Consider the following 7704-nt stretch of genomic DNA (forward strand, 5'->3'; position numbering starts at 1 on the left):
TAATTTTTGATATGGGAGTTGTTTCGTAAATCTTCTTGGATGAGAGGTTCACCATAATGTTTTAAAATCATCGCTTTGGTCGAGGGATGTGGTAGAGGTGTGCAATCTTCGGGTTGGAGAGTAAGCTTGGTTCCACGCTAGCATTTCTTGTAAAATAGGAAATGGGGTGGAGATTATTTTTTGGGATCATTGTTGGTTGGGCCCGAGGCCTTTGAATGGGCTTTTTCCTCATGTCAATGAGGTTTGTGTTTCTCGTGAGAGTAAAGTGGGGCCGAAGGGGTTTTGGTTGGATGGTTTTGGCATTGGGATGTGGGGGTGGTTGATTTTCATCTTTCCGAGGACCATAAGGAGGAATGGTTGGATTTGTTATCTATGTTACAAGACTTTCATCCTTATGTGACGGAGTTGGATAAAGTGGTGTCGTGGAGGGATGTGGATGGCTTTTTAGTGAAGAATAGTTATAAGCGGATTTATGAGTTAAAAGCTCATAATTTGGTGGCAGTTTATAGGTGTCTTCTTAAGTTAGGAGAGGTTTGGAAAGCGCGTGTTCCGAGTCATGTAAAACTTTTTAGTTGTAGGTTGTTGTTGAATAGTCTTCCTACCAAACGTGAGCTTTGTTTGAGAGGTGTGTCTATTCCTTTAATGAATAAATTGTGTTCTTTATGTGCTTCTTTTTTTCTTGCAGTTTTTCTGGTTCGGTGTGACAGGCAGTGTTCCGTTGGGTGGGGGTGGTGATGGTTGAGGCTTTTGAGGTTGGTGGCGTTTGGTGGACGCTTTATTTCTGATTGACTTTTTGTTGAAGCTTAAAGGTTTTGTTGTTTCATTTTTCCTTCTTTTTATTCTTTTCTTTGGTTGCTTGTTAGTTGGAGTTTGTGGTTAATCCAAAAGTTTAGATGCGTGACGATACTGTCTTTCATTAAGAATTTTGGTTGGGATTAATGGAAGCAAGAAGAAAGTTTAATAGTTCTAAAGCTAAAAAAGTAAATCAAAGGGCAAGGATGATGTATTTTATGGGGGCTGAAAATAGCATAGTGGAGCATGAAGCTTGTTAGTTGGAGTTTTTGGTTGTCAAGGTTTGTTTTTCCTTCAGATTCTTTTTTGACACTATTTGTAAAAGTGTTATTCCTATTTCAATACATTTATCCCATGAAAATAGAATATCTCTTGCACATGCTATTTTAGCTAGTAATTATATGAATTTGAGTTTGCTTAAGAACATCATTACAAAATATGCAACAACAGGTATGAAAAAACTATTTGGTCTCCTTTTCAATGGGTTCAAATATGGGATTTTGAGAGGTTTCTTTCTCTTAATCCACGCCCTTATAAAATAGGACATGGTTTATCAATGGTGGTTACATGGGGTGGAGTTACAGTATTAAAAAATAAACACTTGAAAAGGACTTGGATTGTGCAGGATTTTTGAAATGGGTTTGTGTGGCAACCATACGACAATTCACCATCTGCTGAGGTTTATAATTAAAGAGATATGTGGAAATGTTATAATCTTTGCTTAGATGAAAAGTTACTGTCGTTTGCGCAGTGTTTGAAGGCATGTGAGTTGGTTGGTATCGGATGTAGAGAGAAGTACTTACCACATCGTGTCGCTATGCAATTTGGTGTGGATCAAGACATTTATGATAATGTTGCCTCCAAATACTATGATTGGTGGAAGCAATTGAAATCAAGCGGGGAAAGAGATAACAAGGGAGTAAAGTTTGAGAAAGATCAAATGGAATGTTCGGATGATGAAGTAAGTTAAAATGGTAAGACTTTGTCAAGTCATGAAATTGGTGATTTCACATCATCAAATGTGGGTGAATATGGTGAAACTAATATTCAAAGCTGTGATAGAAATGGTGAAAAGGTGCGCAGTACTGTTAATCCTAATAGTACTCTTTGGTTGGTTTGCAATAAAAAAATAACTTTGGTTTTTTCCTTAATAGAACAATTTTTTTCGTTAACTATATTGATTTTGATCCCTTAACTATATTCTTGGGTTCATACGGGTCCCTCAATTTTTTTCGTACCACTTTTGTCCTTTTACTTTCAAAATGTTTCATTTTAGCTAGGGGTGCTCGCGGTGCGGTTTGGGCGGTTTTGACGAAAAAAATCATCCAAACCGCAAGAGAAAAAATAGTGCGGTTTGGTTTGGTTCGGTTGACTTTTAAAAAAAAATCCGAACCAAACCAAACCAAACTAATGCGGTTTGGTTCGGTTCGGTTGGTTCGTTTTTTACAAATATTTTATTGATCCATACATACACATATATATGACAACATAATTTTATATTTAAACATTCATACACTAACAAATAACAACAAAACTCGTCATATTTTGACAACAATTTTCCATGTAATATGTAAAAATTAAATTAGACAAAAGTGGAATATTAAACATAAAATAATAGCATAAAACAATATAAAATTATTATAATGAAACAAAAAAATAGAAGAGACGAAAGATTAGTGAAGGTGAAAAAGAAAAAGAAAAAGTGTTGAGAGATTAGAGCAGAAGATGTGCGATAAAAATGAAACTGAAATACGGAACATTTACATAAAAATGAGAAGGTGAAAAAGAAAGAATATAGGAAAGTAAAGATTATAGAAGAAGAGGGAAGATGTATGTGGCAAAGAAGGTGAAATAATGTTATTAAAGATTTGAGAAGATCGGGACTGAAATTATATGTGTAAGGATGAGAAAATTGTTCGTATTCATAAGGCTAGTGTATAATAGGTTTAATTTTGCGTTGGATGTGAGTTAAGTAAAATTTAGGTTGTAACGTAATGCGGTTTGATTCGGTTTGGTTCGGTTTACAAAATACAAACCGCAAACCAAACCGAACCGTGCGGTTTTGTTAAAAAATGACCCAAACTAATCCGAACCAAATGCAGTTTTTTGTGGTTTCGGTTTGGTTTGGTTTGCGGTTTTCTATTGGGTTGGTTTGGTTTTGAGCACCCCTAATTTTAGCCCTTTTGTCTAATTAGCGATAGAAAAAACTTTGAAATCGGTCGCTAAATCTGTCTCTAATTAGTCAAAAAGGACTAAAATGAGACGTTTTAAAAGTTAAGGGATCAATGTGACACTAAAATAAATTATGGGACCAATCTGAACCCAAGGGTATTATTAAGGGACCAAAATGAATATCTTACCTAAATTTTATGTCACTCTCAAAACATAAATCTAACATCTCTCTCGTCCACATTCAGGGAACTCATCCTCATAAGCTTCTTTAAACTAAAAGGTAATCAAGTTTATACGCTTTATCGTTCTTCTTCTCTTTATAAGTTTTCTTCCATGTTATTCATACGCTTTCTACCATTTTCTCAAAACAAAACCCTAACATCTCTCTCGTCCACATGTAGTAAACTCATCCTCTTGAGCTTCTTCAAACTAAAAGGTAATCAAGTTCATACGCTTCATATTTCTTCTTCTTCTTCTTCTTCTTCTTCTTAAGAGTTCTTCCAAGTTGTCCATATTTGTCCATGTATGACACTAGTTCTTATAGAGGGTTTTTTAATTTGGCATGATTTTCTTGTTTTTTGGATTATCTGTACTTGGGCTATGTTTCCGTTCATGTTAATATGTTGTTAATGTCATGCTAGTTTATGTTTCCAAATCAAGTTAACATTCTGAAAGTTGTTTATAATATTTCAAAATTGAGTTTATCACATGCAAATTACTTGTTTCACTATCCCTTCACTGAATATGCATTCATTTAGTCAATCATAATTTCACTCTCAGCTCTCGAGAGACCCTCGTTTTGCATTTATCTCCTTCAGAAATATAATTTACATTATTCACCATCTTGCATAATCGAGACTCTTATAAAACACTCCCTATATTCAACACTTACAGCATCTGTTTAGTTTTCACTATTAAAATTTATAGATTTCATAACTTTCACTTCGACCATTGCGAACATCCGTAGTAAAATAAAAACAAGCTATATTTTATCACCGTTGAAAAATAGGGTTAAATATGTATGAGGTCCCTGTAAATATGGCACTTTTCAGTTTTAGTCCCTACAAAAATTTCCTTCGAACTTTGGTCCCTGTAAGTTTTTCCGTCCCCATTAAGAGTCCCTCCCGTTAGATTCCACTAACGGAGGGTGACGTGTCATGCCAAAGGTGTGAATTTTTTTTTACAGCTGTTTTTATTGGTGACACGTAGGACAATTGTGTTTAGACATAAGGGGATCGTGAAAAAACTTTAACCCTAATTTCTTCTGCAGCTTTTTCTTCTGCAGCTTCCTTCTTCATCTCCACACTCTCAAATTTCACAATCCCTTCTTTGGCTTCCTTCTCTTGCTTCGTTTGAGTTAGTCGCTCAATTGAATACGTCGCTTGCAATCTCACGATGTCATCTTCGTCTAGGAGAACGAAGCCAACATCTTCATCAAGTGTGAGTACACGTCCAGGTAGGAGATGTGCGTGTGATGCTCGTATGACTTCGTATTACTGTAAGAATGGAGCTAACAAAGGGCGCCTGTTTTGGAGATGTCCATTTTGGCAAGGTGATGAAACTTGTAACTTATTTATATGGGATGATGATATTGCTCAACGAACCGGTGTTCACGAAATGTCAGATCATGAGAGCAAGATGAAGGAGGTATCAATTTCTCTTGAAACTATGAGAGAGTTGTACGAAATTTCACAGAAGAAGAACAAGAAATTGAAGGTGAAGATAAAGTCAGATGTTGTGTATGGAAAGATGAAGACTTGGTGTATTGTTGTGTCTGTAATAGTCAATTTGTATTTTCTATGGAAATGTAATTGTTGAATCAGTGTTTGGAATGATCATTTTGGATGTAATGTTGTTGGTACGGAATTTGAGTTTGTTAATTGTTGAATTTGAATTAGTTAAATGTAATGTTTGTTAATCTGAGTTGGATGTAATGTGAGTTGGATGTAATGTTTTGTTGTATCAGTGTGTTTTTTATGGCCAATATGTATTAATGTTGTATCAGTTATTCTCATTCAATTATAATCTGTTTTTTTGTTTACACCAGTTGACATATATGTGTCTATAATTTGGCTATATTTTGTCTATATTTTACTATAAAATTTGACATATAGTTGACTATAAAATGTGTCATTAAAGTGACATATAATTCATCTTTAAACCGACCTGTAAAACACATATACTTGACCATAAAATTTGATCAGTACTTGTCATATAAAGTCACCTACTAATGACTTATAATTGGTCTCCAAAATTTGCACAAAAAACCATTGACATAACATTAGTTTTGATACATATGTTCACAAAACACAAGGCAGATAGCAGTAACATGAAAATAGTTAGAGGACTAGCCTCACTAACATTACAAACATAACATTTTTCCTACTGAGTTCATTCAAACTAAACAACATGGCATCACTAAGTCATCCTACTGAGTCATCCTTTTGCAAATGGCCTCCCAATCTTCTGACTGCTTCCCACCCTTGGATTGGTCTGAGGTTGCTTCATCTTCATAAATGACTAAAGGGTCATCAGGCTTCTTTCCAGGGCCAGGTATATTCTTTGTTTTTATGGTCCTAAGTCTGTCACTCTGCCTTTTTTGAACACCCATATCAACAATCTTCTTGGGCTTATGCTTCTGGATTGGTTTTTTGACCTAGTAATAATGAACAAGTACAGTTAATCTATATGAATCAGTCATTTAAAAAAGTGTGAAGTGTCCAAATAAGACTTACAGGTTCTGAACATGTTGGCCTGGATGAAGAAGAAGCAGTGGATTTGGAAGTTTTCTTGACCACCTTTGGAGCTTTACCAACAAAAGTTTTGACTGTTCTTTTCACAGGAGATGTGTCAACATTCAATGGTTGAACATCTAGAATTTCATCATCATCAAGAATCTTAGCCAATGTTTCAGCATCTATACCACAATACTTTTTAAGAGACGACTGTGAATCATTGATGTCAGTATTGGGAGCATCTTGAACATCATCTTGTACAGGGACAGCATCTTGAACATCATCTTGAACAGGGTCAGCATCTTGCACAGGGATATCAGCTTGTACATCAGCCTTTTCAGGAACAGAATCAGGAACTGGAACATCATCTTGCATAGGAATATCAGCTTGGACATCATCCTTTTCAGGAACTGCATCAGGAACAGCATTTGCAGCTTAGCCACCCAATCAGCTTTAGCACATCTATTAAAGAACTGTCTTCCACACTTGTGCTTAGAATACAAGGTTTTAATCCTAAAAGTAGTGGATGTTAGGACTCTACTACATAGCACAGTGTAATCACACTTCTCCTTATCCTTACATACAACCCTACATCTATTGGCATCATTCTTTACAAACTTAACTTCCCTCCCATTAAGAACATTGTGCTCTAGTATAGCATCTTTAAACTGCTTAAGTGAACGAAACTCCATTCCAACTTTAAAAACAAAATCTTTTGTGAAAGATTCTTCTGCATTGAACCTTATAACACATGGTCTGTCATCACCACTATCATCATCAGCTCCACTGTCCAATTCATCTGTCATGTATTCCTCCTCAATTACATGTGCCTTGCCCATCTCATCTGTAATAAATATGTTATTGTCTGTTTCATTAGGGACAGCATTGTTTGTAACAGGTGGACTCCTGACTTCACTAGTTTTACCTACACCCACTAGTTCCTCAAAGTCATCTTCAAACCCATTCATCCTTTCTTCCTCACTGTCATCAAAGTGTACATCCTTGATACTCTCATCACTTGAATCTCCACTGCATTCATTTAATGGTTCCTTCTCTGATGCACAAGCCTTACCCTTCCCTTTTTGCCTAACAGATTCCATAAAAGTCAGCTCTCCTTCATCTGGTTTTGGCTCACAATATATCTCAACTTCAGCTCCATGACCAACAGCATAAGCAGCCAACTCAGCAGAATCTCCATCATCTCTGAATGGATTTAAATCAGCTTCAAATGATCCTGCTTCATGTTTCCACCACATCTTAACCATCTCAAAATCAAATTCAGGGTCAATACTCTTAACTAAATCACAGGCCTCAAAGAAAGACCAATAGTCACTATCTTGACCACTAAAAGCATACATGTCCCCACCATCGTATTTCAGTTCAGGGTCTTTTACAAACTTGCCCCTTGTGTAGAAAATAACTTTAAACTTAGACATTTCCTGTTAGGTCAACACAATACTTAATTCATTTTCTAACTAGGGAAACACAATACTTAATTCATTTTCTAACTAGGGCAACAAAAAACGACAGATAAAGTACATATGCTGTACTCAACAGATACGACTAAATAATCAAAATCTTTGTCCTATAGTAGTTAATGTTTGTTTAACAACCACTATGATTAGAAAATAGCAAAAAGTCTAAGAAAGATGAACCATTCACATACCTGGTCCACGCAAAAGAGAACGAACGACTCAGCTCCAATATGCTTCGTTTTGGGACCACAAGATGCTTCGTTTTGGGACCACAAGATGCTTCGTATTAGGACCACAAAGATTCTTCTTGTCTGGGTTGTTGGGACCACGATGGAAGTTGGAAGAGAGAAGTGTTATCTAGGGTTTGCAGTTGAAAAGAGGAGAGCTTGAGTGAAAAAGAAAGACTTAATCTGTGGGTGAGATTTTGTTTAAGAGATTTAACCCTTATCATTTCCACGCTGGCAAATCAGAAAGAAATAATATCCACGTATGCGTTACACGTCACCCTCCGTTAGTGGAATCTAACGGGA

Source organism: Vicia villosa, linkage group LG3, assembly GCF_029867415.1.
Source record: "Vicia villosa cultivar HV-30 ecotype Madison, WI linkage group LG3, Vvil1.0, whole genome shotgun sequence".
NCBI classification, from domain to species: domain Eukaryota; kingdom Viridiplantae; phylum Streptophyta; class Magnoliopsida; order Fabales; family Fabaceae; genus Vicia; species Vicia villosa.